General features: G+C 32.7%; 1 long non-coding RNA gene across 2 annotated transcripts; it reads right to left on the reverse strand.

Moving 5' to 3' along the window:
* Positions 1 to 279: 279 nt before the first annotated feature.
* On the reverse strand, positions 280 to 2,320 carry LOC132610554 (uncharacterized). 2 transcript variants are annotated; one of them, XR_009571169.1, is made up of 3 exons: positions 1,635 to 1,818; positions 1,218 to 1,289; positions 280 to 619 (listed from the first exon to the last, which is right to left on the reverse strand). It is a non-coding gene; the product is annotated as an uncharacterized LOC132610554 (long non-coding RNA). The 2 variants fall into 2 exon arrangements; XR_009571170.1 differs by lacking the exon at positions 1,218 to 1,289 and having other exon boundaries at positions 1,635 to 2,320.
* Between the last annotated feature and the right edge of the window lie 3,237 nt (positions 2,321 to 5,557).

Genomic DNA, 5,557 nt, shown 5'->3' on the forward strand with positions numbered 1-5,557 from the left:
GCTGGTTTGGCGAAGAAAGGATTATTTCTTGATTAAGCCTGATTGTCAGAGGATTCAACCCAATTAATCTCCACATCCTTTTCAGTTTTTTCGGAAAATTAAATTATATAATCATTTCCCAACTTTGTGATTGATTGTGAATTCTAATGAAGACAACATTGCTAGTTGTAAGTATGTATTTCAGCTGCTGTATTCACCAAGAGAATCTATCGAACAATGTAGCGAGTGTTGTTCATGTCACGTCCCAAAATATCCCTTAGACGTGACTGGCACCCAGCATACACCACCAGCCAGGCGAATCAAATTTTCATATCTTAACCACAATTTCCCAGCATTTAATAATTTAAAGAAGTACCCGAATAACATGATAATTAATTACGGATAACTAGTATCTCAGAATATTAATCAACTACTCTTGTCCAAATCCCACACTAGACCATGGAGCATTTAAGAGAATTACAAAACACTCGGGTTTGAAAACCCCAAAAGAAAAGACATTAATAAATAAATGATAAAGACACTTTTGGCAGCCTCCACGAACAAAGCGGCGGCTCACCTCAACCAATAGATCAACTCTAGCAAACTCGTCAGCTACTAGCTTCGTAGTCACCCATAGCATCTGCATGGACATGCAGGTAAGCAGTTAGCTATATGTAAATATAACCCAGTAAGATCCTCGACCGGCCACTTTAAATACCCCTGGAACAAGTGTTAGAAAATACAAACAAACAACAAGCACAAATATTATGCACAAGAATTATATCGTAATATAATATCCGACTGGGTCCAAACAATCGTTTGCCAAGAATAGTATATAGCTCAACATAATTTACCCTAAGGACGTTAGAGAAGTTACTCAACACCACGAGTCCACGACAGCATACATAATGTGTCAAATATGTCATGAAGCATACACAATGCCCATAAAAATCAAGAAGCATACACAATGCCCCAGTGAAGTCAAGAAGCATACACAATGCTCAGGGAAGCATACACAGAATGCCCCAATGAAGTCATGGCTCACAGTAATATCACATCACAAAATAATTTATAATAAGAGTTTTAGTGTACTTGAAAATAAAATATGTGCGGCTGGCCTCAAGGACCACTGATTCTGCCAAGCACACGCTCGTCCCAACACACGGACCGGACAGATAAAACATACTTTTAAAAACAGGTTTGAAAAGCAAGTACCCAAAGCTTAAAGTCTCACTTACCTCAAATTCACAATTCAAGCACACTTTCCAATAAATCAAAAGTGAATTCTCGAGTCTCCGAATTGCCTCAAACTACACAAAAACGGATTTAGAATGGTCAAAACCATTAGGGTAAACCACTTCTATATTTTTAGAGGCTTAAACAGTTAAAGTCAAACTTTAAAGGATGAAAACGTCCTTTGGTCAATGTGTTCATAACCCGACAAGACATATATTTTCGGGAAGGCCTTAACGAGAGGATTCCAGCAATATATAGAAGTCTAAAATCCGACACTATTTGCCCTTTCAAATCAATGATTTTGATTGAAGAACCCTAGAGCTAAAATTTCTCAATTCCTCAAAATATCCCCATGTTTTCACTATAAAGATTCACTCATAATTATATACTAAACTTAAATAAAAGATTAGAGTCATTACCTTGATGATTTGGGATGAAAATTCTTATTTTTATCCCCTTTTTTCCTTTCTTTCTCCCCCGTTATTTTCCTTTTTTCTATTGGTTTTTCTCCCTCTGTTTGGTCGTCCTTTTTTTTCTTTTTGGTTCCTTTCAGATTCTAGTGTTTCACGTCTGATGGCTTAGCCGCTTTTAAAATCTTTTTCTTTTCTTTTTTTCTTGTCGTTTTTGGGCTTGGCCCACTAAGTTCATTCTTTTCTATTTTTTTTTTTTAATTTCTTTTAGCAAAATTTACCAAACAAACCCTTATTTAAAAAAATTGAGTTATTACAGTTCAGAAAGGACTTGATAGAGAATGGTAGCTCCATGTACTTCCGGGGTATTACTTAACTTCATGGGCATTACTTGTTGGTTTCATGAAAACTTATAGCCCGTTTGGTTATGCTTTTTTTTTCTTCAAAAGTAGTTAATTTTTTTTCAAAAAGTGTTTATTTTGAAAAAAAAAAAGTGAGGTGTTTGATTAAACTTTTGAGAGAAAATAAGTACTTTTCGGGAGTAGCAAAATCAATTTTCAGAAGCTAAAAAGTAGTTTTTCTCCATAAGCACTTTTTTTAAAAGAACTTTTGAGAAAAATACACTTAAAATCACTTTTTAAAAGTTTGGCCAAATGTTAATTGCTGCTCAAAAGTATTTTTTAAATTAATTGGCCAAATACAAACTGCTTCTCACAAAAAGTGTTTTTTTAAAAAGCATTTTTTAAAAAAAAAAAACTTTTCAAAATAAGTTGATATCTTGGCCAAACAGGCTATTAGTTTCTGCAATGAGGCACGTTCCTAGCTTTCTAACACATCCATTTCTGCTAGTCCTTTGTTCTCTAAATGAGAAAATGGCCAAATGAGCCTTCAATATTTGGCCGAAATCCCAACTGCATACTTTATCTTTGTGAGAGTCCTAAACATTTAAAAAATGGAACATTTACCCCCTTAAAAAGTCACACCCACATATGTGTTTGCTGGTAAAGCGCACCAGCTTGACAGCTGAAATTTTCAATTTTTTTTTTTTTTGATCTATTATTCTATTTTTTTAATTTCTTTTTCTCTTTCTTTCCTTCATCTTCCTCAATTAAAAATCTCATTCTTCACCAACCCCCCCCCCCCCCCCCCCCTCTCCCCCCCAAAAAAAGGCCTTGAGTGAGAACCTTTTCCTCCATTAACACACACTCAATTTCGTCTTCAATCATACATTCTTTTTCCAAAATTCAACATGTGTTCAGACAACTCTATTTGGGTACAAGAAATTTTCGTAGCCATTACTACCGTGGATGACTAAAATCAAGTAACAAAACAACTTAAAATGAGGATACAATCTAAAAAAGCCATTAACCAATACAAATTAAGAACTGATTTTTTCCACTTTTCATTTGAAATCCCACCTCGACCCACATGAAGAATACAAATTAAGCAAATAAGGTAGAATGCTCCATGACTAAACCCAAGTAATAGAATAGAATCATTAGAAAAAGAAAAACAAACAAACAGCGAAAGGGGAGCGGACTGCTTCCACTTGGTGAAGCACGAAAAGGGTCTTCTTGGGTTACACTTTTTATTTTATTTTTCGCTACTTTTTTCTGTTTCTTTTATTGAGTTTGGTGCTAAATTTAGGGGATCTCCACAAGAAGTGAATTGCTTCCATTAAGAAAAACTCAACGGTAGTAGAAGCTGCGGCGGCGGAGATGGAAGAGCTCTTCGGCATGTTTGGTGGTGTTGCAGAAGAAGTTTTTCACATATTTAAAAAAAAAAAAAAAAACATTTTTAGAAGTGAGATAGAAACGAATAAGCTAGGAAAACAATAATTAAAAATACATATATTTATTAAAAATAAATATTAAAAATAAAGTTTTAATATTTGTCTTTGGTGCTAACTCTCTCAAGGAGAGTGTAATACACTCACTTGGCCACGTAAGCATTTAGGGAGTTAAATATTCCGTTTTTAAACATTTCAGGGAAGTGATAGGACTCCTGCAAAAGTTGAGTGTGCAGTTGGGATTTCGGCCAAACGTTGGGGGCTCATTTGGCTATTTTCTCTTCTCTAAATCGTGTTATTTTTTTGCTCTTGAGATGTGAGAATTTTGAAACCGACATAGAGTTTCACTTTAATCTAATTATCTCCTATACTAAGAAAATAAATTTAAGAAAAAAAAAAGATATTATTACTTATATTTCCTGTTTTACCCTTTTGAGAAATTTTATAAAAGAATAGTTTTATTGTTTTGCAATGAAAAAGGGAGGTTAGGGAGCAAAGCATTAAAATAAAAAAAAATAAAAAAAACACTGGGATGCAAATCGCAAAAAAAGACATACGTTAAGGGTGTAAAACGCAGCCAACTCGAAATATTTGTTCACCTTTTTTTAAAGGTATGACATATCTTTTGTCTTTTTTCTCTTTTTTTTTTTTTTGTTTTTTTTTTTTTGGGAAAAGGTCAAAAATATTTCTCTACTTTGAAAAAAGGGCTAAAAATATCCTCCGAATTTATTTTGGATCAAAAATACCCCTCCCGTCCTTAAAGTTTTCAAATATACCCCTGTCTAGACCGAAATTATCCTCCAAAATAATCAGAAATTATTTTTTAAACCCGCTCCATTATTTAAACCCAACCCAACTAAATAATAATCCATAAGATCCTCTTATTCCCCCAATATGTAAGTTTGAAGTTTGAGGGAATTAGGGTAATAAGGGGATCTTATGGGTTGTTATTTAGTTGGATCGGGTTTAAATGATGGAGCGGGTTTAAAAATAATTTCGGATTATTTTTTGGGATAATTTCCGTCAAGACAGGGGTATATTTGAAAACTTTAAGGATGAGAGTGGTATTTTTTATTCAAAATAAGTTCGGAGGATATTTTTAGCCTTTTTTTCAAAGTAGAGGGGTATTTTTGACCCCCCCCCCCCCCCCTTTTTTTTTCTTTCTCTAAATCAGTTATCAGAATAACTTATACTTAGATTATACTTGTTTTCTCTTTTTCCTTTCTTTCTTCTTTGTTTTTTCTTTTTTCTCCTTTTCTAGTTACATTTTTTTCAAATCATTTTTTCTTTATTTCCTTTTTTTTTTTTTTTCATAATCTAAGTCTAAACACCTTTTTGGCTCCTTTGTTTTGTTCGTTTTTATGTTTTTTTCTCTATATATCAATTTAAAAGATAACTGATGTAGTACACCTTATTATTTTTTTTTCTATATCAATTATCATAAAAAAGAATTTTTCTAGCATATCATATATCAAAATAATATACCAATAGCAATTGAAGTATATTGTTGTAGTATACTATAATACCCATGTGGTATATATCATGTACTCACAGGGTATCATCGAGGACTAGTTCATTCCTTCAAAAATAAAGCACTCCTCAATCCTCTATAGTATCCATTATATCATATACTAACACGGTATTATAGAGGATATACATTCCTTCAAGAAAAATACTCCTCAGTCTTCCATGATACCCAATAGTATATATCATATACTGACAAGGTGTCAAGACTGGTATATATCATATATTGTCAGGGTATCATAGATGACTAGCTCACATGATATTTCATATATGAACAAGATATCATAGAGGACCGATACATACGAAAAAGAGTTCATTCCTCTATGATACCCACATAGTATGTATCATAGAGGATTGATTCATTACTTAAAAAAAATAATTCATAGTTCTTTATGATACCCACATGAAATATATTATATACCGACAAGTTATCATAAAAGACTAATTCATTCCTTACAAAAAAAGTCATCTGTCTTCTGTGGTGCCCACATGTTATATACCATATACTAACAGAGTATCACAATGGACAAGTTCATTCCTTCAAAAGAAAAATAATTTTATTAAAAAGATACAACATATAAAGTTTAAGCTTAATTTTGATATTTTAAAATTTTATATT

The sequence above is a fragment of the Lycium barbarum genome, chromosome 9 (assembly GCF_019175385.1).
Source record: "Lycium barbarum isolate Lr01 chromosome 9, ASM1917538v2, whole genome shotgun sequence".
NCBI classification, from domain to species: domain Eukaryota; kingdom Viridiplantae; phylum Streptophyta; class Magnoliopsida; order Solanales; family Solanaceae; genus Lycium; species Lycium barbarum.